The sequence below is a fragment of the Pezoporus flaviventris genome, unplaced genomic scaffold (genome assembly GCF_033815535.1).
Source record: "Pezoporus flaviventris isolate CSIRO_AGI_PZ_B2104156 unplaced genomic scaffold, CSIRO_AGI_Pfla_v1 ptg000001l, whole genome shotgun sequence".
Lineage (NCBI taxonomy): Eukaryota > Metazoa > Chordata > Aves > Psittaciformes > Psittacidae > Pezoporus > Pezoporus flaviventris.
In genome coordinates, this window is record NW_026892549.1 from 54,155,375 (window position 1) to 54,182,195 (window position 26,821).

The following is a 26,821-nucleotide window of genomic DNA, read 5'->3' on the forward strand; positions in this document are numbered from 1 at the left end:
ACACAAACTTAGTTGTGGGCTACCTGCTGTCTCTCCCAAGGATGCCAGAGAACCAATTAGGAAAATGCCTTCATAACCCTGCAGGCAGCAAAATCCAGGAAAAAACTAGCTTGTGAATCACCAAAAGATGCACATCTTTGCAAAGATTCTGGGGAGAAACCACAGGGTTATTCCTGGAACAGTGCCTGGTGCCAAGAATGGAAAATCACTTGCTAGAGAGTTAAACTGTCCCCTTACATTCTGCTGCACGACCTGAAGGCTCATCTTAGGAATCTCATGTCTGCCTGCTTGTTTAACCAAGGCAGAAATCTAACAGGAGTTACCATTGCTGTGCCAGGTATTAAGGATATATATTAAATCAATGCATATGTCTCTGCGGTATTGCTTACCTGGGTAAGTAAAAAAGTTTATTACATTCCCACATGACATGTTACAGACTGTTAAAGCTGCTTTGGGTTGTACGTTGCCCACAGGTACAATGGTTCATTTCATGGCAAAAAGGTTGGATAAATTAAATAAAAAAATAAAAATCTTGATACAAGTATTACTGGTTTTCTTTGGCTTCCTTTGAATTTGCTGGATGCTGAGCAAAATGAAGGCAAATGTAAAACTGGAGTAACAGGGAATCAAGCTTTAAGCTATATACATGCAGGGTCTTTTATGCATACATACGTATATATAAAGTTTGCAGTGTCTGCAAGTGAAGAGTTTCTGTTTTCAGTGGAAAAGTTAATAAATATTAGCTGAATGTCACTTTGAATGAAGAAGAAAGATCTCACACAGTTCAAAAGTGGTATCTGGAAGTGTAAAGCAGCTGAACTCTGATGAGGACTATACCTTCATGATGAAGACTGGATTTATCATGTAAAAAATATGATTTTTTTAAAAATTGATTTCTGTGGTAATGATGTGATACGACAAAAAATGCCTAACATAACATAGCTACCAGCCTCAAAATGAGGCAGTGCTGTTTCAAATCAGTAATATCACTTTGATGGGCATCCAAAGTGAAAAACAGAAGCAGAAGCTAGTAGTGTTGTTAGATGTTAATGCCAGTTTATCACAATGGAACTGCTTGCATCTGAAAAGACCACATGCTAACAAGTCTCTGTATAAAGAGAAGAGATTTTTTTTTCCTAATCCTGTTTTTACAATATCTACAATCATTTATGATATTAAAGGTCCCTTCCAACCTAAATGATTCTATCACTTCTAGCAAAAATGTTGACCAAATGGAAGTGTGTCCAGGCAGTGAAGTTTTCACAATGAACTATTGTCACGGAAGATTGTCTCAAAATAAAGTATAATTGGATAATGAGAGAGCATTACATTGAAATGCCAATAAACTGCACACTTTTTCTGTGTGGAGGTGAGCTTTCTGGTTGGCAAACTTCACCCACTGTCTCCCAAATGGACTGGCAGCCTGGAAATAGGTATTTCAAACAGTGGCTTCCCAGATGCCTATTTAGGAACCTCAGGGTTCAGTGCTATTTATTAATGTAAGTATTAATTTTAGTGATTATTAATTAACAATTTGCCTCAGAAAGAAAAAAAAAACAACACTCTTTTTTTTTAGCTTACATGTATTAAAAATGTAAGACAGCTTACATGTATTAAAAATGTAAGACAGCATTTTGCTACAATATTCATTTCAAATTTTTATTATAATGTGGATTTTAGGATGTGTGCTAGCTTGTGCCAGCATTGTGCTGTTAACTGGGACTCTTAGCAGCTGTCAGTAAAATAAGAAACAGCTCATTCCCTCTCAAGAGTTTCATTTATCCATGCCACACAATGGGGCTTTGTGACTTCAGGGTAGGCAAACAGTGTTTTCTGCTCCATTCACAAAAGCCAGAGCAGTAACAAGGTGGGAGGTTTTCCTGTACACTGATATATTTAATCACAGAAGGATGTGTCCTCAGAGATAGCAGTCAGCTCTGCCTAAAGGAAGAGGTTTAGGCTGCAGTATCTTGAGCATACTTGAAATTCTCAGTTAAATAGCAAAGTGCTTTGAATGGTGAGCATTATTAGCATGGGAAGTGTTTTCCATACCTCTACAATGATAACAGAGCCACTGAAATGCTATTTTTCAGTATTTTCAGGCTCTCTTGAAAATTACAAGCATGATTTTTTAAAGTTATGACCAGTACTGTGCATTTCCTTGTCTGGCAAGCCTGTAAACCAAAGGGATATAGAAAACTCCAACTCTGTATCTACACTGTGGGCCTCTAGGCTTGTGTCTTACTGCTTGCACCATTCCCCAAGGAAGGGACAAGCCCCAGTGAGCTTACCAGGGATATTTGCCTGCATAGCATCATATGATGATGAGCAGTATCTTCCTGAAGTATAAGCTTTCTTTAGGTTACCAGTGTACCCTTTTTAATGAACCACAAAATCAACTAGGCTGGAAAAGATCTTTAAGATTATCAAGTCCAACTGTTCCCCCAGGACTACCAAGTCCACCACTAAACCATGTCACTAAGGGCATCTACACTTCTTATAAATACCTCCAGGGATGGAATTCTACCACGACCCTGGACAGCCTGTTCCAATGCTTGACAGCCCTTTCAGCGAAGAAATTTTTCCTAGTCTCCAGTCTAAACTTCCTCTGGTGCAGCTTGAGGCTGATTCTTCTTGTCCCATCACTTGTTTCTTGGGAGAAGAGACCAGGCACCTCCTGGCTCCACCCTTCTTGTAGAGAGCAATAAGGTGTCCCCAAAGCTAGACTAAACAACTTCTCCAGACTAAACAACTTTAATATTCACATCTCCTTTCACAGTGAGAGAGAATTTGTTGTTTGTTAATAATTCCTTAAAAAAAAACAGAAAAATCAACTGTAAGCTGTAATTACACCCAAAGCATCAGAGCTAATTAAATTGTGCCCAAAGTGAAGCAAGGGCTGCAGCTGCCCTGTTATGCCAGAAGCAGCATAAAATTAAATGCCACAAGCTGTGGCCCATTACTGGCCCTCCCAGTAGTTCAGGGAAAGAAAAAGGGGAAAGTCGTTATAGAGTTTGGTAAAATGAAGCTGTTAGGGCACAGCTGTGTTTTGCCTCCTGCAGTAACAAAAAGTGAGTACCTTAGAATGGAGTATACTGATTAGGGTTTTTTTGTTTGCTTTATGATGGTGTGTTTGGGCCATGTGCTTTCATCAGTGGTAAAGGTCTGTAGGAATGAGAATCCTCTGCTAGAGAAGCTATAAATGTTTTATCAAGCTTGCAAATGTTGTTCCTGAAAGTGACCCAGAAATTACTGCCAGTTCTAGTCTCGTAAAACAGCATCAGGTTTGGCTCACAGCTGTGTCACTTCTTGTTTGGTTTGGGTTTTTTCATAGAATCATGGAGTGGTTATGTTTTTTTAACTATATTTCTGCAATTCTCACCTTCTGCAGTGAGAGCAGTATTCAGTGTTGGAGGGTCTGTGTGTGAGCACCAGAGCCAGGGAACCTTAACAGGGTGAACTGACGGTTTTGCTCTAATTTCATGATGATGATGATGATAATTTTTGCGACTGTGGCTATGAAGTTCTGAATATGCTGAATTTGCATGTTACTTGCACCTTTTCAGATGCGCAGGGACATTTCTCTGCTTGGGGTATGGGTCTACAGGCTTGTAATGCAAGCAGAAGTTCTGGTAGGAGCCACAAATGCTGATATAGTGCAAATACTGATGTTATACCGAATGCCATGTGAAGCTGTAAGGCACACAACTGGCAGCTTTCAAACCCAGCTCTGCGTTAACACATGCCAACATAATCACAGTGTGCTCCTGGTTTTAAGTTTGCACTCAGCATTGGGGTTGGGTTAGCTTTTATTGGGACAGTGGAGCGTTGTTTCCAGATGTTTTTCGAGTGGGAATCTTTGTGGTAATGTGAAGTTGTCTGATAAGAATGTGTTGATGGTAGGGAATTATGCTGGAGGTTTTCATGTAGAAGCTTGCTGATAGTAGAATTCTTCTGTGGAGATTTTCACACAGGAATTTGTTGGTTGGGTGTTTTTTTTTAAGAGGAAGGATGAGTTTTAAGGTGTAGGGTGGAAAGTAGGATGCTAATTCAGTGTGAACTGATGAAAACTGGACACTTTGTAAGGTGCATTTTGGAGGGCAACGTTGAAGATGGCTGTGCAGTGAAACTGGTGTACAAAGTTAATGCAAAGTAGGCTGAGCAAGACTATATCTAACTCATATATGGTATATATGGTATAGTTCATATAGGTCATACCTAATTCCCAGCATCTCAGATGCTTATAAGCTAAAACCTCAAAAAATTAAAGACAATATGAAATAATTGTAGAAAAATCTGGTCTTGATCCATAGCTTCTATTAAACAATAGCAAGTTCTTTTCTCTCTCCAGAGTGAACATGGATAAATAGTATTGAAAGTGGTTAATTACTGTGAGGATTCATTATGGGAAGTGATGGGAATATTTAATTCTCTAACATGGTTTTAGTGTGAGGTGTCCCTGCCCATGGCAGGGGGGCTGGAACTAGGTGATGTTAAGGTCCTTTCTAACCCTAACTATTCTATGATTCTATGGTTGACATTGCACTACCACAACTGATACTGACACTGTGCTCCAGAAGATGAAGCTTAAGGTTCCTTAAGACTCTCATTACTGAGGTGGGTTTCAGACCAGGGTCTAAAGGACCTAAGTAAGTGCTAGGAGCTCTTGTTATAATTGTAGCTTTATTTACAGTTGCTTTCTATTTAATTTTGAAGTGGTACATCCTAGTGATATGATAAATACAGTGACAGCACTGTGGTAAAATATATTTATTTATTGGAAAAAGTAAAGTTGTGGGAAGGAGCCATGCCAAAACTAATGATAACGACTGTCTGGTGAAATAGAGTAGAAAACTTAACTCTTGGTTCTCAGTTATGTTTGTAAAGGCAAAAAAGTCTTTATGCTGTCTGTAGGTTCTTCACCATTTCCTACTCTGCTCTGAATCTTAATGTGAGGAAGTTAAGAATGCCTTAGCTGTTTCATGGTGAGTCTTGGTGTCTAGCACTGAGAATTTTATTCTCTTTATCTGTTTAATACAAAGCATCAGTAATAACATTCAGAATTTAGTGAAAGAAAGGAGACAACACAAAGTTCTCCAGTTCTACCCAGTGTCACCTTGTTCACATTTCTCAGGATGCCTAATGTCTATGCTACACTTAATGTAGATACTACATGGTAAATAAGGTCCATATGAGCCAAGAAGATGACATTTCTGTTAATAATAATAATCTTCTTGTTTAATGTTGCCACTTATTAACAGTCTTGATATTCTTGGAATAGGAGGGGTTGGGGTTTTCAGTGTGTTTTTCCTACTAAGGTTTTTTTGTTGTTTCTTTGGGGTTTTTAATACAGTGTCCCATGTGTGTTGCAGTGGGATTTTTGGGGTGGGTTTTTTGTTTAGTTTTATTGTTGATGTTGGGTTTTGGTGCTGGTTTTTTGTGTTTTGGTGGTGGTGTTTGTCAGTGGTTTTTTTCTCCTTTAATAAAGCTGGGCAGAATGAAAATATCCAGACTCTTGGATGCACAGAAAGGACACACGTTTACCCTTTCCTAACTCCCAAAAACATTCCTGAATTCTGCCTACTTGAAATTTGTCAGCAGGATACATCATAATAGAAAATGAACCTTTCAAACAAACTGAGTAATATATTGGTTAAGAATCCATATTAACTATTCATTCTGTGTTGTAATCTCTTTAGAGGGAAATAAGTGCATAAACCAGAGATGCATCATACTTTCCAAAGACTTGGGAGATGCTGTTTATCTTACTTCTGTTAACTATATTTTGGAAGATTACTTGATCTAACTTGTATAGAGACTCTGATCGACTCAAATTGGGTTTGAAAATAGGTCAGTCTTTATGGATGTTGCACATCAGGTTGATGAAAGAGCACTTGTTAAGAAAACAAATCTACTTTTAAGCACAGAGATTAAAAAATATTCTAACTATGCATTCCCAAATGACCTCATTAGAAGTTCTGCCCTTTAGATAGCTGGGGAAGACTGTGGGATACGCTACAAGTTAAAGGCTTAGCTGGGAGGCAAATTTCTCTTTTTTAACCTGAGTTTTCAAGGAGAATGCCTAGCTTTGTGTTTCCTTTTACATGTCTGAATGGCTGCCTGTTCCTACATGTGTGATTCTTTCTCCAGAGAAGATGTCAGAGCCATATTATTGGACTAACTCAATGGGAGTACAGCCAGGTCATCTTTCCTGGGCCATCCAAATGGTAATATTTCATTGGGCAGACAGACTTCTGGCTCACAACTTGAATGAGGTATGGAAGGGAGAAGAAAGACCCAAGCTGAAAGCTCTTCACCTAATTGGCCCTGCTATGAACCTCCAGCAAGGTCTTCCCTGCCTTTGCTGCTTGTCATGGAATGAAAAAAGTCACAATAGGGGGTTGTTCCAACATGGAAAAAGGGAACTTTTGTAGTTTTGAGGAAATGTATTGGCTAATAAGTGTTTCCTGCCAAGTTATAGTATTGTTCTACTACTGTAACATTATTGATAAGTTACTGATGGAGACACAGCAAACACAAAATAGCCTTTCTCAAGTGAATTATGAGTCCAGAAGATCAGTGTTTCAGAGCAACACTACAAAAATATAGCCAAGTGCTTTTTTCTATTAGAACTTTCTTTCCTTTTTTTTTGTGCGTTGTTTGTTTGGGGTTTTGTTTGTTTGTTTGTTTCTGTTTTTTTTTTTTTTTTTGTTACATCTGTGTTAGAAATCAATTTTTAAATTTTACTTTCCTGGTTTCACCATAAGAGCAGGAATTGACTGGAAGCCAAGGATTTTTGAGCGGTCCCAAGAACAGGGAAATTCCAAGCCCCAAAAGCTTCTTATTCTTAATTCCTTTCATTCTTTCAAAAATAATGCAGGTAAGTTCCCATTGGCAGCTTGTAAACAGTGCAGGAAAACCACTCTCAAGTACATAAATAGGATGAATTTAGAAATTTGGAGACACCTTGCCATACAAAGCATCTTCTTTTCCAATGTGTTCTACTAGGTAGGCTCAGGTATCTGAATTGGCAGTTATGACCTCTTTTATGCTTAATTATCTTCTTAGGGTAGTAAGAGTATTTACATGATAGGGTCCAAACAGAGATGCAGGAACTATCCTTGTGCATGAGAACATCTATGATTATGATTTGCTTTCCTGCAGGAAGTGTGGTACATAAAGGACTACGTGCCAGCACTTAGTTCACCTTCTAACAAAGGGGAGCCTCCTAGTAACTAAGTGCCATCCCATATTTTGGCTTTTTCTTACTCTCAGGAAGTTATCAATGAGCTCAGCCTTTGTGAAACTTTCTCTTATGTTTTTGGGGAACTCCTACCAATGTCTGAAATCAACAGAAAAGTAGAATAATAGGAATGAAGGGACCACTGGAAGTCATCTAAATCTGGTTAGATCAGGTTGTTCAAGAGTTTGTCCGCTAGAGTTTTGCACATTTCCAAGGATGGAGATTCTGCAGTCTGCTCCAGTGTCTGACCATCCTCATAGTGACAACAGTTTATTGTATCTGTCATCTGTGGTCTTCTAAAGCCTGCCAAATGCTATATCTCATCTAATGTTATGGTGTAACTGGATTTGTAATAAACAGTGCAGGTAAAATATATTTGTGAATATCTTTGTATAACAAGTGAAGTTGAAAGAAATACTTTATTTCAGGCTAAAAGTCACATGAAGAAAAAAATAATTTTTTAGTTTCTAACATTGCATTCAAACCTTAATGCTGTCCTACCCCCCAGAAAAAAGTAAAGCAAACATGAAACTGGACTGATCTTCCAAAGCAGTGAGGTGATGGGGTCCATCGCTACGATTCAATATAAGCAGTTACCTTCAGTGCACTACAGAGCTGTGAAAGCAGCACGTAGGCTCCTCCTCCTGCTTTATCCTTAAATACAGCCTGAGATAACATGTGATGGCTCAAGGGCAGCAGCAGTCAATGCAGCCTTATTCTGCATTTTCCTTAGCGCTGAGAAATGACATGCGGCAGGGGTGTGACACTGTGCAGTTGCTGAAAATCAACAGTTTTCCTTATTTATCCAGGCAAGAAAGGGGCAAACTTTCTGATGTGACCATTGTTTGGAATTCCAGTTATTTAAGCAGCAAGAGAAGATACATTGGGGTTATTAATACTTTTAACATAACTTAAGACCCAATTCTGCAGGCAAGTAACAGGAACTAAAGAGGATGGGTGAACAAAAATACTTGCAATATTAGACTTTCCTCCAGCATTTCCCAGATGAATTCTGTACCAGACTGCTGGAACAGATTCACCCTTGAAATAGGATACAGATACAGGGAAAAAAAGCTACATACTGAGCACAGGCCATTCGGAAGTTTGCTTGAAATATCTACTTCTGTTGTTAATGTTACAAATTTCCTTTACTTGCTTACCTGTAGCTACATCTATAATCTAAGGTGGTGGATATAAATGAAGAGACATAAGTATATGTTATGGTATTTAATTAATAAGTTTGTAATAGCTTGAAATGTGAATATTTCCTGTACCTCCACAAACCCAACTCTCTTTCAAGTACTCTGCCTGCTCTGGTGTGCTAATGCTCCGAACTTCCTTATTTATAGTTCTCCTAATAGTGGGAAAACAGACCTTCAGTTCCTGCCTACTATTCAAGTCAGACCACTATAACCTTACTGCTATTTTGTCCCCTTCTGAGATGTCCCCTCTCTCTTTGTAGTGGGCTATGTATCCCTTTCCATTATGTTATTTTCACAACCCAGGAAACATGACTGCTTTCCTCTGCAAGCTCACACTTTCCTGTTGCTCAAGAAGATGATGCAGGGAAACTTCTAGTCCCACTGTAGTTTATCTATAGCCAACAGATGCTTAGGTCTATGTGTGTAAATGATCATTTTCTTGTTTGTTCAACTGCAAGATTGTTTCCTGAACTTGAAATAGCAGATACTTGCTCTATTTCCATTGAAATATTAAAATATTACTTGGTGGGGTTTGTTTTGGTTTGTTTTCTGTGAAATTCTTATTAGCCTGGTAAAATTTCTGGAAATTTTATGAAATCCACCCTATTCCCTCTTTTTCTCTAATACTCAAACACTGGTTGCCCTTTAGCCCTCAATATTATCGATTCCTTTGCAGGAACTGTATTTTCCCCATCCTTTGAAGCCAACATAACTGGCTCCAGTAATCCAAAGTGAGAGTAGCAGGCTACTTGCTATGGAGTTGCAGAGTTTACCTGGGGGTTTTCTAGGGAAAGGTTAGATATATGCAGCAATAACATGCATGTAACTGCAATCTGCAGCCTGCCAGATTGAACAGGCAAGCCTAAAAAAAACTGTAAGGAGCCCATGAAGTTTGGGATGTTCACATAATTCACAGTGAGTTGCGCAGACTCATGAAGAATACCACCAGTTGCAAAAGGACACAACTGGTCACTTGCAATCGGCATCAGGTTGTTGACCTGTAGAAAGGGTGCAGAACTCCCAAAGTGCAAATGTTCAGCCCTGGCTCCTAAGCCTAAAGTGCCTGTATCTGGACAGAAAGCTGGTGTGGGGCATCACCTACACATGGTGACCACCAGAACAGTGCCACCGACACGGGAATCCACCCTTGCTTAGGCACGTTAAAGTCTATCTGTGTACTGCCTACACTGAGTGCACTCAGGTGCCCCAGAAACCAGCTCCCTAAGTGTGAATGTCCAGACCCTGATGCTAAGCCTAAAGTGCCAGGACAGAAAGCTAGTACTGGGCATCACCTACACATGGTGAGCTCTGGAACAGTGCCACCAACATGGCAATCCACCCTTGCTTTGCCACCTAAAATTCCATGGCAGGAGGCAGAAGGTGAAAGAATAGTCTGTATAGCCCAGGTTAAACTAGGTGTAGGTGGCCTTTGTATCTGGGATGGCAGGTTTTGCCTTTCCTGTTCCTGCCTCCCCCAAAATCCAGACCTCGTATCAGAATTGGTAATAGTCATCCCACCATTATCACTGCACACTTTCTCCCTCCTCATACAGATTATGGGTAGAGGAAAGGAATCTCAGGAATGACAGTGAGTGCTCCAGACCCTACTTACATCTCCACATACAGAGCAAGAACACAAGCTTCAACTCTGACTTCAACTGGAAAAAATGTCCTTACTCTCAGGAGGTCTCCTATCATCCCCTCCATAGGTACAGGTAGGTCACCAGAAGAGCCCCTTTAATCTGAACTAGGCTTAAAAAGATAAGTAGCTTACCAGAGATAGGATAACAAGAAGCTCTGCCATTGTGCTGTGAGCAAACTGCGCATTTCTAGGTGCAATCAGTATGGCAAAAGTTAACCAGCATGTGTTAAAAAAAACGATGCTCCAGCCTTCTTGTATTAGGCAATAGAATCAAAACCCCTATGAAATCACATACTGGTACCAGCTCAGCAATGCAGGCAAATGGCAATGAAATCAGAAAACAAAAAACCTTAAACTAAAGGACAGCAGGAAAACAGAGACTGTCCCCCATATTCACAACCCCACAGTACCTAAACAGGAGTTAAAGGCAGCCCAACAGCACTCTTGCAATAAAGACAGAAAATGAATACACCAATTAAATACAAAAACAAAAGATGTATAACACAGCTGTCAGGGAAATGAAAAGCAGACCCTGACCTGAGCTTAAATACAGAGGTAGGGACAATGGAGAAAGGTGTGTGGCCGGGGAGGCTTCAGGTGACACCATAGGGGTGATAAGGACCTGCTGGGCACTCTGAAACCTACAATCAGCTGCAGCTGGAACCGAGCAACTGCCATCTCCAGGGCTGCCTTCTCAGTCAGGCCCTCAGCACCCTTGGAGCAAAAGGGAGCAGAAACAGCATTTCAAAGTGTCTCCTCAGCAGCGATACACAGGGAGGGCTAGTGGTGAGCAGCGTCTGTGGGGTGCCCAGAGTCACCTCACACACCATAGTCTTTGGGATTTGTGGCATCAGATCTGAGTGTTTGTGTGCGGAGTTCACACCTTTGTGTTCTCATTAGAACAGGCAAATCATGGGCACAGACTATGAACTGAACATTTACTACTTGATTTCCTACTGCCCTTCAAATCAACTCAAAACAGCTGAAACAAGAAAGACCCATTTAAAATAATCCCTGTGGGTACAAGGGAGAAACATCTCCAGCTTTCCCAGATCCCAGACCCATCCCAAGCACATCAAGGGCAGCACCAGGCTGTCACCATTTCCAGCCAGCAGCACGGGTGGCTCTAAGAAGCCAGGAGGTCTCTGTGGATTATGTACAGGGACAGGAGCATCGATCCCATGCTTGGATCAGGCATTTACATGCCTCAGGGGCTCTGACAGTCCCATCTGGCCTGACGAATAGAAAGAATCATCTGGAAAGCGAAACACCTCCTTCCAAAGCTGCCTGTTCTCCTGGGACAGAATAGGACTGCCCCTGTGGAGCTGAAAGTGCTGCTCATGTGTGATGCGCTGCTGCTGTGGGGACAGAGCCTGCAGAAAGTAGAGCAGGACACACATTTGTGTCCTGGGTGAATTGCTTGTGGATGTATTTGCTTTTTCCCCTCAGAACGGCTCACAAGATGTTGATGCATTGCAGAGCTGTCTTGTGCTCTGATTTCTCCTCCTGATTTGAAAGTCTTATAGCAGTTAGAGGGGAAGTTGCTGTGCAGGACATGAGTTATAGACTTGGTTTTGTTCTTGCAGGGTCTGTGACACTGCTGTTGTGTGGGACGTTACCGTAGATGCTTGTGATCCCTCAGAGGACACCAATCCCCTCTGCTTTGTATCCTGGTGCAATCCATAACTAAATAGTTACTTAATAGAGCCACCTCAAGGTGAGTGCTTTTGGGTTTCTGTGCAATAGCGTGTGTGTGTATGTTGCGGCTTGACTGCTCTCTGACTGCTCCAGCACAGCATCACTGGCACATGTGCCATAGTGACACATGATGGCTGAGAGGGCAATGAAAACATGGGCAGGCCAGAGAGTAAAATCAGTATCAAAATCTATCCTGAGCATCAGGCCAGGATTTATGTCGCAGCAAGGATTTCTGGCTCTGAATTCTGGGAGCTCATTCATCAGGAATACCAGGGAAGAAGGAAGATGAGGTTTATTCCCCCAAGGGAAGTAGGAGTGAGTGAGTACCTCAGTGGAAAGTTAGGACAGCACAAGGTGAAGTGCTTCTGATGGAGGTGGTGGGTTTCTGAAATGCCCCGAGCACTAGGGAGCCCTCACCTGGAACAGTCTATGTCAGTCACAGCCACACGTTCAGGAAAGGCCAATTTAAACTGAATTCACAGAAGTGCTGCTGAGGGATTGGCAGAATGTGCCTTTGAAGGAGAGGAACTGCAAAGAGCTCCCAGCTGTATAGCCCTTGGGGCACGTGCTGAGGCAGGATCTTGTTTTGCAATCCCATTTGTCACTGTTCTTGGATCTCAGGAGTAAATACCAGCACAGAGAACCAGCGTATTTAGCTCCAGGTGAGTACTGAAAGGACACCCAGTGGGTATAAGGGAGCACTTTGTGCTCTTCTTTCTCCTGTGTGGCTTAACTGCCATTCTCTATCATTTATTAGACTAGTAGGTGTTGGCCACGGTCATTTTCTGCAGCCAGTGACAAAGCTGTAACTGGAGAATGAGTTGGAGTCAGGCAGTCACTTGGGGCTGGGAGGAAAATGGGCCTGGGGTGACTTTGCTGCTGTCTGTGGGGCAGGGATCATTCTCCCAGCGGAGACACAGGGGCAGTGTTACTTTTACAACCTGAGTACAGGAGCTCAGGTGGGCTGGGCAGCACAGGCTGGGATATATGATGCAATGTGAGTGCAGAATGGCAGAGAAGTTGGATCTGAGACACCCAACACCTTTGGCATTTCACTTCAGCACACCCAGATGTGGTGTTACACCATGGTGCAGCCATGGGGCTGCAGCCAGGCTGCAGCAGAGGTGGGAGGTAAGTACTGGACACCTCTCAGCTCAGCGCTAAAGATCCTGCCTTACGAAAGCAGCCAGGATCCAGGCTGGGCAGGCAGGGCAGGGGCCCAAATCCCACTGCAGACGGATTTCCAGCAGCAACATCTCTTGTGGCTCTGAAGGGTTCAGGTTAGGTCTGGCTGGCGTGAGGGCTGGTTTCCAGCACCAGCAGCCGGAAATCTGTCTGGAGCAGGTTTGGGGATGTGTTCATTCCTGCCTTAATTCTTCACTCTGTTTCTCAAGATGCTTTACTGACTGACCGTGGCTGGGCAGGGAATGACCACGTACAACATTGCTGAGGCAATGGAAGTGGAAGTGACAGCTTTGTAGAACTGGAGTTTAGAATTCCATGAAGCAAGGAATTTCTTCAAGCTCCCAGGACTCGAGGAGAGGTGGAAGACTGATCAGTGAAATCCCTGGATAAGAGGAAGGGTACCAACTGGAATGCTCTGATGCTCCCGCAGCACCTCCCTGCTCCCACAGCTCTGGTTTCCTCTACCCTTCCCTTCCATTCCCTCAAGAAAGCTGCAGGCGCCGCTTTGCTGCTCTTCCTCCGCTAGAGGGCGGCACCGCAGGGCAGCCCCCGGCACCCCCCGGCAGCCGCTGATTGGTCTGTCCAGGCAGTGCCGAGCGCCCCCAAGGGTACAACTGGCCCCGGGGCGCGGTACCGCTCGCAGCCGTCAGGGGGCGCGCTGGTAGCAGCAGATACCGTATGGTCCCGGGCGGAAAGGGGGAGGCCCCGTCGCGACCTGGGTGCTTTGTGGTGCAATTAATGCTTTTAAGGTCCCATGTGAGGCGAGTTCTGGTGGATTTGCCACATCCCGCAAGGAGACACGTTCTCTGACTGCACACAGAGCGTTTCCAGCCCCGCACAGGCCAGCACGGTTTGGGCTGTGCAGGCTGGACATCCCTGGACACCCGGGCATGACCTTGGCATCAGAACCCCCAGCCTGGATGAGTGAGCAACTGCCTGAGGTTCCTGGGGGTCTCCAAAGAGCAGGAGCAGAGACCAGGGGAGCTGCAGCTCGTTAGGGCCCGATGCTGGTGGGTGGCCAAAGGCACTCAGAACTGCCTCCCCCTGCCTTCTGCTGCTCGGTTTCTCCCCAGCTCCCTCCGGTCCCCCGCCCTGGCTGTGGCTGTGGGCTCACAGCTCCTGGTACAGGCCCTGGCTGCTTTCTGCTCCCCAGCTCTTTGTTGCAGCAGCTACCCCAAGGACGGAACCCTGCATCCTGGCCCTGGCTTTGGTGGAGCCCTAAAACTGGCTGAGTGACCCCAAGTTCACACTCCAAAACCATAGCACTTAATCTCTTTATGAGCCCTAAATCCGGTTTTTTGACCCCCCAAATCTCAGTATTTTAGTGGGGTTTTTTTGTTTGTTTGTTTTTCTGTTAGTGCCAAAGCTTACCAAGGAGTCTGGTGTCAAGCACCCGAAACTCAGGACTTGGTCCCTGTGAGCTCCAAAGCTGGCCAAGGGAGCATGGTTTTGAGCCCCCAAAGTGCAGGACTTGGTCTGTGTTTCTGAGCCGAGCCATCAGCCCAGTGAGTCACCTCATGTGAAGACTTCCATACATGGGACTTCGTTTCTAAGCTCTGAACCTGCTTTTGAGCAGCAAAACACAGGACCTGGGCTCTCTTTGAGCCCCACAACAGATCACATGAGCAAGGCTCCAGACTCCAACACGTGGGGCTTGGTCTCCATTTCTGAGCCCCAAATCTGGTTTCCTTGACCCCAGTTTTGAGCCTGCAAACCGCAGAACTCGGTCTCTGTGTCTGAACACAAAGTGGCCCCAGCAGCCGGTTGGTTTCCAGACTCCAACGCTCAGGACTTTATTGCTCAGCTCCGAGCCCAGTTCCAGGCCAGGCTCAGCACTCAGTCTCCCCTCTCAGTAATACAGGGTTAGCCAATGTACGAGGGGGTTGTACAAGGGGGTTAGAGGAATTCAATTGCTTAAACAAAAGTATTGTCTGTACCTATCATGCCTACTAAGCAGAACAAAGGCACTAATGATTGATAAGGAAAAGCAGACACCTGGTTCTATTGACAAGGAAAAGCAGAGGCCTAATTCTACTGATAAGCAGCTATTGATAAGGAAAAGCAGACACCTGAAGGGGGAGAAGCAGATGGTTTATGGCTGGGACACCGACCAAACCCTAAGGCCATATGTGAAAACTAAAAGGTGGAAAGTTCAAGAAAAGGAAGACTCATTTACTTCATCTTGACCAGATGAAGCCCATGACCAAAGGGGGTACTGCGCAGGCGCAAAGGACCTTCTAACTCATTATAATACGAAGCAGGGATAGGACATGAATATGTATAGGCGTATTGTGCAACCTTATGAATATATATAACTTTAGAGAATAAATGTAGAGGGAAACAACACTGAGGCACCCATGACTTTGAGGAATTATCCCCGTGCGTCTCAGCGCTGAATAAAAAGCATACCTACTTTACAACTTTTAATGAGTTGTGGAGTCAATCCGCGTATCACCAGGACCAGGCCACGTGTGCCGGAGCCCAGGTGCCCTCCCCGCAAGCAAGCCCCATGCTCTCAGTGTGAAATACGAACTCACTCCTCTAAACGAGATAACAAAGTTTTATTGAGGGACAAAGTCAATAAAACAAAAGCAACAACGCTGGGCGCATGACCGTAGCCAGAGGCGCAAGTGATTAGTATTTGTTACAGGTTTATATACTTTCACTGTTACATTAGTTACATACATATTCATAATTCCCACATATAGGCAGGGGATATTGTAACTAGCTTCAAGAATTTATTATCATAAGTCTCCTCCTTTTGGCATCTGCGCACTGCTCTGCAGTGATTGTGGGCAGGGGTCTTGAGGATGAAGTAAACAGTCTTCCTCTTGTGAGTAGGGTTCTTCAAGATGAAGTAAGCAGTCTTCCTCACAGTGTACTTTTCACCTTTGGCCCAGTTGGACCCCCCAGTAATCACACAACCAGCTATATCTGTCATTATTCTGATAACTAGCAAAGATTTAGAACTGTGTGCTCTTCCTGCAAAATTTATTGCAGGATGGGCAGACAAGGAGTCTCCCAAGCTAGCAGATGTTTGGGAGGCTCTGCCTCTAACTGATAAGTAGAAGGATGGTATGAAATAACTCATTCATGTTTAGTGGGGCCACTAAATCCTGTTATCTCACCACAGATTTACAACACAAACATTGTTCTTTAAAACTAAAGATACTTTAGAAGACTAGTGTGAAACAATTAATTCATGTTTAGTGGGGCCACTACATTCCACAGACTTAACAACATAAACATTGTTCTCTTTCTACAACCTAAGTTTAGCTAAAAAAGTACTTTATGTTTTCCCAGGCACTAGCTTACCTTATATCAAGCTTCACCCCCCCCTTTCTGTTACCTTTACAAATTCTTTTGCTATGTGACTCTGTTTTGATCAAGAGATCTGAACCTTTTTAACTTATTGTCTAGTCTTGTGTCTTTATCGAGTTTTGTTTCTGTTATTGTAAACTCGTACAGTTATACCCACGTAAACACACCTGTGATTTGTGAAAGCCAATACATTTATGTTTTTAGCACATCGGGAAGCCCCGGGCAGGCCCGGAGCCAGTTCCAGCCCTGCAGGGCTCGGCTCTCCCGGGGAGCGGGGCTCGGAGCCCCCGCCAGCCACGTCCTGGGAGCACGGGGCTCCCCGAACTCGGGCCCGGCTCTACTGAGCTGCAGCCCCCGCTGGAGCCCTAAAGGCCCCACTCACCGAGCCCGGCCGGGGACCGGGAAAGAAACGGTGACCTGTAGACGGCGAGGGTAAGAGCGCCAGATTCCGTCAGTCCGGGCTTTATTCCCCGGGACCCGGAGGCCCCAGCGCCCCTGACTGTACCAGAACCAGCTGCCCCCGCACCAGCACCCCGGCCCCCACCATAGGCATCACCCCGCCCTCCCCTTTTATAGATGAAACTCCGCCCCCCCTCCCCCCCCTCCCCGCCCCGTAATTTCACAAGTCGTGCTCCTGCGCTGGGGTTTTTTCGGGTCCGACTGCCAGGCTGCTCGCCCATCCCGCCCTCCCCTGGCCTCCCCGCAGCCACGTCACCTGCAGCCGCGGTCCCCGTTCCCGGCTCACTGCTTTTCCTTCCTCCATTCCCGGGCAGTACACGCGGAGCTGGACTGAAAGCTCTAGCCAAAGCCCCGGCAACGCCAGCTCCGGTTTCCACCACGACCGCTCCTCTCTAACCCCGGCTGTGGCTCTCGGCAGCAGCTTCTCCCCGCGCCGCACGGCCACGCCACCTTCCACAGGCACCCATCCCCGCCCCTGGCGTCAGCCGGAGCCCCACGGGGCCGGTTCTGGGCAATGACCCTCTTACGGAGCTCCCCGAGCAGCAAAGCCGGGGGCAGTCCGGCACCGATGGACGCCCCTATGCTCCCGGCTCCCGGGTGGGCTTTGTGTGCCGGGAGCTGATGCCGCTGCAGGACGGCCCCGGCTGTGCGTGTGTCCGTGCTCCCAGGAAGAACCGGGCGGGGCTCCATCCCCTGGGGAGGACTCAGCGCGCTCCCGCCTCGCTTCTCTATCACATCACCCGTGTGTCCCCGGGCGCAGGTCACAGAAACCCCAGTGAACCTCAGAACCGCTCTGCAGCACCAGCTCCGCGGCCCCGCGTGTCCCGAGTCCCTCAGCCCCTCGGCGCGGTGCCCGGGGTCCCGCAGCAGGGTCCCGGAGAGCCGTGTGACGAACCAGCGTCCCTGGGCCGGGGCACAACCCATGGCGGCTCCTCAGGGATGGTGGGCACAAGGCGACGCTTTCCATGGCCAAACACAGCAGCGAGGAGCCTGTTCGGCTCAGGCTGATCCCGCAGTCCCGGCACCAGTACTTTACCTTGCTACCTAAACCTCCATCTCTGGTTTAGCTCACTGGACAGCACTCTCAGGTAGCTGACAAACCAGCTCCCTAAGTCCCAGTGTCCAGCCCCTGCTCCTAAGCCTAGTGTGTTAGGATGAAACCAGGAGCTGGGCATGTCCTACACATGGTGCCCTCCGGAACAGTGCCACCAACACGGACATCCTCACTTACCACCTAAAACTCCATCTGTGTGAAACCTCACTGGACAGCACGCTCTGGTGACTGAGAAACCAGCTTCCAAAGCATGAACGTCCAGACCCTGATCCTAAGTGTAAGGTGCCAGGACAGAAAGCTGATGCTGGGCATGTCCTACACATGGTACTCTCTGGAACAATCCCACCAACATGTCAATCCACCCTTGCTTGGATACCTAAAACTATATCTGCTTACCCCCTCTGTAGAGTGCTATCAGGTGTCCTGGAGAACAGCTCCCAAAGTGCAAATGTCTCCAGTCCCTGCTCCTACACCTAAGGTGTCAGAAGAATATCCTGGTGCTGGACATCACCTACATGGTGAGATTAGGAAGAGTGCTACCAACATGGGAATCCACCTTAGCTGGACTGGGATGGGCTGGGCTGGGCACTTTCTCCACTATCGGTTAAGATGAAGTTCTTCCAAATGTACTCTTCTTATGTCTCCTGCGAGATACTTTCTTAATTGCTTTTTGTTTTCAATATAAATTCTTTTCCTCAGAAAATTAAGACAAATCTTTTCTTTGCCACCTGTTCAGAGAAGATCCAGATTTGTTATTCATTCACATGACATACCATGGTCTGAATTTTAACACACTGAAAATTATTTCAACCATCAAGGCTGTGTGAAAAATGAAGAAGAGAATGAAGATTGGTTTGATGCTAAACAGAACTTGACAGTAGCAAATTCTTCAGTAATAGCCAAAGACACAAAAAAGCAACAAGAAGAACAAGACACAGTTGATTTAAGAGGTGAGGTTGTGAGCTTTAAGCTGCTGTACCTAATAATGGTGTGTGTTGGTTATTTGAGTATTCTGATCCTTCCACAAGCATAAGTAAACTTGGAAAAAAATGCTAGCTAGGTTTTCAGATTCTTTTTCATTGACTTGCCATGAATCCTTGTACAGATATTCAGCTCCCTTCATCCACAGTTTTGCTTGAAAACTTCACCTACAGTGGTTAAACTCAATTTAGTAAATTTCCAGCCAGTCACCTAGCTGGAAATCTTTCTTTTTTTTTCCCTATTCCTCCTCTTTCTGCTCCCTTCTCCGCACTGACTTCTGAAGAGGGAATGGTCTGTGTTTGGATGCTTGGGTCCCAGTGATGGGCATAGTTAGAAGTCCCAGTCTGTTGAAAGCAGAGAGCTTGTGGGGACTTGGAGTACACTGCCCATGCTTTAGCACTGGTACCCGTTAGTTTAGACCAGCGTTTTCTCCGGTTATACCTCTTCTGCCTCTTCAAACCTCAGAGAATACTCAGGAAAAGCAGATCTCACAAACGGAACTATTCTGCTTCTCAGGATGCTTGTTTTCTGTAAGAAGATACTCATACAGGTTTTTAATAGGTTTTTCATCTATGCTGTCTGAAATCTACTGAGATGTTAGCTTGAGCTGGAACAAAAATAGTAACACTTTGCTTTCTTACATTCATTGTTAGAAGCAAGGAGTGGAAATGAGTATTCTTTTGTTTGTGTTGATGACCTAAATTCCTCAGTGTCAGAGGTATGTCTGTTCTTATTTACACAGTGCAGTAATGTCTTGCCTCTTTCTGAATTCTTTCATATTATACACTTGCCACAGAATATTCTTCTGTTTTGTAGGCTGATCTAAGATCACATTTCCAGAAGTATCATATTTGTGACATTCTTGTCTCTGCGGAATCTAATAACTGCAGGTATATTAATGGAAGTTTTACTTGTTTCAGATTATTTTTTTTTTCTGTCAAAGTAAGCAAATCATGGGAGAGAGGACGTAGTTGTTCATTCATTTCAGTAATTAACAGAGATATAGATAGGTCGACAAAAGCTTGTCATTCCAGACAGATTTTCACCTTATGAGAAGTTGAGCCTGAAATTTTCCGTTGAGTTTAATGGAGATACAGTTAATGCTCAAAAGCTGAGAACTGTCATGTGTTATTACTGAGAGTAGTTTAATGTGCTTTACTTAGTTTCTTTTTTCTTTTTTTTTCTTGAATTTTATGCCTTAGATGCGCGCTTATTTCCTTTAAAGACATTAGTAAAGCCAAGTTAGCTGTAGAGGAAATGAACCAGAAAAAGATAAAAGGAAAAGAAATAACTGTTAGAATTGTAAATACTGTATCAGAGAGTAAATATATGGTTTCCCAAGTGCTTAAAAATAAGCTTTTGCTTGAAACCCAACCGGCTGAGAAGGGTCAGAGAAATGATCAAAGTAACACACTCACTTCAGCCTCCAATGCTGTGGAAGCCCCTGTCACTGCTTCTGTTTCTGAGAAAATAGCTTCTTCAAAAACCTCTTGCTCTACACATGTACCTTCAGAAACAAAGTGCCCTGATGGGAAACCATCTACTGAAGATCCTTATTTGCTTGAAGTTAAACAAAAAGTAAATAATTATTACTAAGGATCCTTCATATGGCAAATCAAGAACTTTAAAACTTCTTATCTTGTAACATGTTGCATTTAATGTATAGAGAATGATGTTAGGATAGGAAAACACATAATGAATTCCTGGCATGCTGCTGCAGAAGAGTGAGAGCACCAGTCATGTGCTTCTGCATCAAACTCTGATACTCCATGTAGTTTTTCTTAATCCTAACCCAGCTGGGAACCTAGTAATCTGCACTGAGTTTTCATCTTGCTTTTCTCCTCTTTTGAGTTTCCACTGGTAACTCTTTTTTTTGAAAGTGAACGTCCTGTAATGTGTCCTGGGTTCAGCAGTAGCAGTCATGTTTCTCTTTCTTGGTAGCTGGTGCAGTGCAGTGTTTTGACTTTCGGCCTGGGAACAGAACTGATAGCAATGTTTTGGTTTGGCCAAGGACTTTGTGAGCCTCATGCTCTGCCAGGGAGGAGGGGAAGCCAGGAGGAAGCAGAGACAGGACACCTGACCCAAACTGATCAAAGAGGTATTCCATACCACAGCACGTCATGCCCAGGAGGTAACTGGGAGTTAGCCGGAAGGGCTGGGAGACTGCAGGGTTGGAGGAGGTATCGGTCGGTGCTTGGTCGGGCTGAGGGGGGGCAAGTTATCAGTTGGCTGGTGCTGAGGTGTTGTATTCTCTTCCCTTGTTATTTCCTTTATCATTATTATTATTGGTGGTAGCAGTAGTGATTTATGTTATACCTTAGTTACTAAACTGTTTTTATCTCAACCCGTGGGAGTTGCATTCTTTTCGATTCTCCTCTCCATCCCTCCGGGAGCAGGGGGAGGGCAAGAAAGGGGGGGGAGGTGAGCGAACGAATTACCTGACTGGGTTTAAACCATGACAGTTCTTTTTGGCGCCCAACGTGGGGCACGAAGGGTTGACATAACAACAGATTTGACTGGATTAATAGTCACTCGTCACAATGCTGATTTATTGGCTCTCAGAGTTGTTCTTGTTGATCTCACAGCTTCAGAATGTTGTAACTTACTTAGAGCCGGTATTTGCTGTGTTAGTGTTTATCAAGTGTGGGGCCTGGGCTAAGGTTCTTGTCTCACTGTGCTTTATGGCAATGGCTTGTAATACGGGCGGGCTCCAGCAGCAGGGCGGGACGGACGTGGCCGTGGACTTGTACCTGGCCGTCCGGCTGCTCTTCACCGTCCTGGCCCTCGCCCTACTCTCCATCTTCGTGAGGCTGCGGGGAGCCGAGGGGGAGCGGTCCCGGGAGCCGGCGGCAGCCGAACCGGCCCGGGAGAGCGGCCCCCGGGACCAAGCGGCGGCGGGAGCGGGGCCGGAGGCCGCGAGGGGACGGCTGCCGGTGGAGGAGGCCGGGGCGGTCGAAGAGAGGAAGGAAGCGGCTGCCGAGCAGCGGGAGAAGGCGGCGGAGGAGCCGAGCCCCGCGGCCGAGCCGAGCCCCGCGACGGCCGAGAGCATCCCCCGGCAGCCGCCCGCCGAGCCCCAGAGGATGCAGGAGACCACGCAGCATTTCCCAGCAAGGCAGAGGAGGAAGAGCTGGACTCAGAGAAGCTGGTGGTGGGAGAGCCGGCAAGCACAGCAGCTACACCAGCCCCAGTGACAAGTACAGCAGCATCGTGTGAGAGTTCTGAAGGTTTTGAATGGCCTTTGGGTATCCTTGGGACCTGCCTGCTGATTGTGATGGGGATCAGCATGTTGGCACACACACAGACTGTGTGCTACCCACCACCATTTTGTCTGATCTCAAAAGTTAAGCAGAGTCAGGTTTGGGTCTTGTCTGGGGTTAGATGACGATTCAGGGGGACCAAGAGGTTTTCCCCAAGGCTGGACAGTCATGAGTGGCAGGGCGTGTGTGACAGTATGGGCAAGTATCTAGTCCACTGGGCCCCTCCAGTGCTTTGGAAGCATCGGAGATGGAAGGCAGCTGTATGGAGTCCCCAGCAAGAAGCTGCAGAAACTGCTGAAGGGGACAGTGAATTATTTTGAGCCTGGTGGGCCCATGGCACTTCAGGCCATCAGAGCAGAGATGCAAAAGAGATGGACTCATGATCGAGGGGTGGACTTAGCAATGGACACTATTGCCCAGGTTATTCACAAGTGTGAACACTGCACACAGTCTCTCCTGCTCTGGAAGACTGTTACAAGAGATGGAGCCTGACATGGACCAGATGGACACAGCAGCTTTATAGGGACTGGTCCATGCACTAAGATAAGAGTGCACCGAGATAAGAGTGATGGTATATTGAAAATGTGGGATCTGAGCATGACGTGAATGGTATAGAATAAGGGGTGGATAATGTCCTGGGTTCAGCAGTAGCAGTCATGTTTCTCTTTCTTGGTAGCTGGTGCAGTGCAGTGTTTTGACTTTCGGCCTGGGAACAGAACTGATAGCGATGTTTTGGTTTGGCCAAGGACTTTGTGAGCCTCATGCTCTGCCAGGGAGGAGGGGAAGCCAGGAGGAAGCAGAGACAGGACACCTGACCCAAACTGACCAAAGAGGTATTCCATACCACAGCACGTCATGCCCAGGAGGTAACTGGGAGTTAGCCGGAAGGGCTGGGAGACTGCAGGGTTGGAGGAGGTATCGGTCGGTGCTTGGTCGGGCTGAGGGGGGCAAGTTATCGGTTGGCTGGTGCTGAGGTGTTGTATTCTCTTCCCTTGTTATTTCCTTTATCATTATTATTATTGGTGGTAGCAGTAGTGATCTGTGTTATACCTTAGTTACTAAACTGTTCTTATCTCAACCCGTGGGAGTTGCATTCTTTTCGATTCTCCTCTCTGTCCCTCCGGGAGCAGGGGGAGGGCAAGAAAGGGGGGGGGAGGTGAGCGAACGAATTACCTGACTGGGTTTAAACCACGACATAATGTTATACAAGAAAGATTTTGGGATACTGGAGGGGCAACTATTGGGGGTTTTAATATAAATCTAAGAAACATCTCTGTTTTAGTATTTTATATTTGCCCAGCTTGGTCCTTGGAGGATAAGGCAGTTAGTAATTGGTGGTGCTGCTTTCATAAACTATACAGATATGCTACCTTTGGGGATTTAGCTTTTAAACTTGCTAGTCCCCTGGGAAATGTATATCTGATCTAATTCAAAGTAGTGGAAACGTCAGTTACACATAAATGCATGTAGTAGTTTTATTTCTAATACATCATCTATCCAACCCAACCCATTCTATGATTTACAGATTGGATAATGTGACTGGTTGTATTAGAATAATTTATTGAGCTGAATCTATATCTGTAATTTTTTTTCTTTCTCCATAACAGGAATATTTATTAGTAGTAAAGAGATGTATTACTTGCAAAAATGAGTTAAATATTGTACTTAGTTAAGGCAATTCCAGGATACTGGAGAAAACTTCCTGTTTAAACCATTTCCTTATTCCAGTAAGTCATATGATGTCTTTGTTTTACCTGTTAATTTGAACTTGAGCAGTTTTACCAAATAATTAACAAACTTAGAGGACTTCATCCACAGGCTAGCAGGTGAGAGGATTTGGATTTCCTTTCCGCCCTGATTTCTGATGGATCAAATATCCATGGTAACTAAGTCCTAAACATATTGCCCAATGTGTTACGTGAACAGTTCTTTCTTTTATTCATCTAGAGGCACAATTTTGGCTGCTTTGCTGGAGGTGAGGAAAAACAACAATGGTATCCTAAGTGGCTTGTCCATTGTGGTATTCCATTGTGGCAAGGACCTCTGCCATTCTAAGGAAATCCAGTAAATAAGTGGGTATTCTAGCCTACAGAAATACATTGAAATACCTCCCCTCTCCCCCTGAATTTATGTACAATTCACTACACAAATTTAGTACAGCCTGAGTAGATTAGTAAGTAACTTACTATAAAGCTCTGAAAGAAGGATGTGAATGAATCCACGGAAGCAATAGCTTCTCAATATTGCTAACTCTTTAGCAGAACATCTGTAAACAATCTGGCTTGCTAGCTCTGTGCACTCTTTAAGTATATCGCTGGGTTTATTATGTCAACTATGGTATTGATTAACTTGGCGGAGACTAACATATTCTGTACAAAGCTGACATCTAATGGCCAGTCCTTGTGTAGCAGTTCATAAAGAGCACAGCACAAGCTCAATTTTGGTTTAAAACTTGAGGATTTCTCTGATGGATGAGTTCTGGAGTAGAAATCTTAACAGAATAAGTTTGTATTTCTTTTAGTTTTTTTTTTTTTTTTTTAATGCTAAAGGACACCTTATAGGATGACACAGCACAGGATGCTGCAGGAAGCTGCAGCAAGCTGAACATGCTAAAAACACAGCCCAGAATTCCAGGGGTATACTCCTGCAGAAGGCATCCTGGAGTTGATGCTTGTTTCAGTCTCCTAATAAGCCTGGTATTCTGCTTACTTTAGGACTGCTAGCAGTGCCACTATCAGGTTTCGTGCACTGTCCCAGATGTTCTTAACAATGCTCCAGCTTCACTTCTGCCTACAAACACAATCTGTACAATATTTATTCTTCCATGTTGTTTCCTCCCCAGACTGCACCAAATTCTTGATGCTTTGATTTTGGTCTCAAACCCGCTGTTTCAAGGATGTCAAGGAGTCAGTCTGGCTTTAATCAAAACTACCTCTTCCAAGATGAGTAGTATTAATGCTGATAGTTTTACATATCTAAGTATCTTTGCCACCCATTCAATGTAGCTTTTCAGACTGAATTCTCTAGTCAGATGCTTGCAGACATGTTACTGTAGTGCACAAGCAAACCACAACACAGACTTAACTTGAACAGAACTGCTGTACTTTGGATAGTAGAACTGTACTAAGAGTAGAGCGGTTCTGTCCAGCGAGACAAAACAGGAGCTTGGGCTAGAAAAGCTTCCATAGATGCATTAAATATACAAATAGATGCTTATAAGTCATTAACCTCAGTCCTTGTCAGAAAGACTGACTGTAGATTGTGTTAAATACACAGAGGCATAGGATAGGATTTTACATACATAGTGATGAAAAACATGAAGGAATCTCAGCCAAGATGCACATTTGTCTGAATTCCTTTTGAAAGGATTAGTGTGACACAAATTTATTACTTTGCCCTTTGATTGCCCTGTGAGCTTTTACAGATGCCTCTCTGAATCAACATAAATTTGACAAAAGAGAACTCTGTATTAATCCACTGACTTGTCCAGGGCTGCAGATATGGATGTACACTCATAAAATCTTACACTTGGAAATAGTTTTAGTTACTAAGGTTTTAATGGCCTCAAATGTGTTGTGCTTTCCCTGTCAAATGATTTGTTTCTTTTAAATGGTGTGTGGGCTTTATAGTCATAATTATTCCTATGATAGCATTTCATTCTCTATTGCTTTGCTAAAGAGATGCTGACCTATAACAACTTTTTCTTTCCTCAAGAGGAAGCTGTGAGATAGCCAAGTCGTGAGTAAGTAATGGGGAAAAGAATTCTCAACTTTCCATAGTAAGAAGCATGTAATATGTTTAAGAAAAGATTCTTGAAAAAATTGTGCAGGTGTTCTGCTGTTTCCAGCTCTCACCCTTTCCCTCTCAGCAGCGCTGCTGTAGGCAATGCTTCCAGAGCCCCAGCCTTGTCTTCAGCCTCCAGTACTGTAAACTTGGTCCTGAAGCTGCAGGAGAGGCCTCAACTTCAGTTTCTTTCCTGTTCATATCAATCTGAAAGCAGCCATAAGCTTTGCTCTACATTAACACATGCTGCTGGTTGGGCTCTCCAGACACGATTCTGTTACTAGGCAGGTGTTATTAACAGTTTAGGGCAGAACTGGCTTTCCTGGCATGCAAGCTGTTTTGTTTCTGCTGGGAAGGCAGAAACATGGATGATGTGAAATACTCAAGTTAGCACCTTGTGCTGGTCATTCCTGTTTCCTTGTTCGTTTGAAAGGGAGAACTAACTTCAAATGTGAGAGAACAGATACAGGGAGCAACGACCTCCGTGCAGCTGGAGCCCTCACCCTCTATCTGAATCATATCCTAAGTGAACACTCCATGTTATCAGCTGCAGGTGGAGCTATATGAGCTCAGCCAGGATTTTCCGCTCAGTTAAAGCAAGCAAAAAACCTCCCAACAAACCACTAAACATTTCCTCCTAAGATTGCATTGCATCCTCTATGTTCATATTCAACACTGTGAAAAGAAGGAAGGGAGTATTTTTAGCGTGACGCTAGACAGAAATTCCTACGGTGGAAGTGCAAGGAGGGCTAAGAAAAAAGGGATTTCTGGGTGCTTTGTTTTGTTCCCTGTCCCGTGGCTCTGGACACTCACCTGCCCTTTCCACCGGGAGGAGATGGAGCTAACGCTGCCTTCCGCGGGCATGACGGTCTCAGGTGAAGCCTGCTGAAGCCACCTGCCTTCGGTCGTGGCTTCGACTAAACGAGAGAGCCGGGGGCTGTGCGCAAGGACCCCCGGCGGAGCACCTCACCGCACCGCGGAAGGCCCCGGCCGGAG

The 26,821-nt window shown here is 44.9% G+C and overlaps 1 long non-coding RNA gene across 2 annotated transcripts; it reads left to right on the forward strand.

Moving 5' to 3' along the window:
* The first annotated feature begins 19,347 nt into the window (after nt 1–19,347).
* Nucleotides 19,348–24,110, forward strand: LOC133267876 (uncharacterized). Of its 2 annotated transcripts, none has more exons than XR_009742916.1 (4): nt 19,348–19,503; nt 19,602–19,675; nt 19,988–20,363; nt 23,727–23,982. It is a non-coding gene; the product is annotated as an uncharacterized LOC133267876 (long non-coding RNA). The 2 variants fall into 2 exon arrangements; XR_009742915.1 differs by lacking the exon at nt 19,348–19,503 and adding an exon at nt 23,990–24,110 and having other exon boundaries at nt 19,569–19,675; nt 23,727–23,868.
* The last annotated feature ends 2,711 nt before the right edge of the window (nt 24,111–26,821 follow it).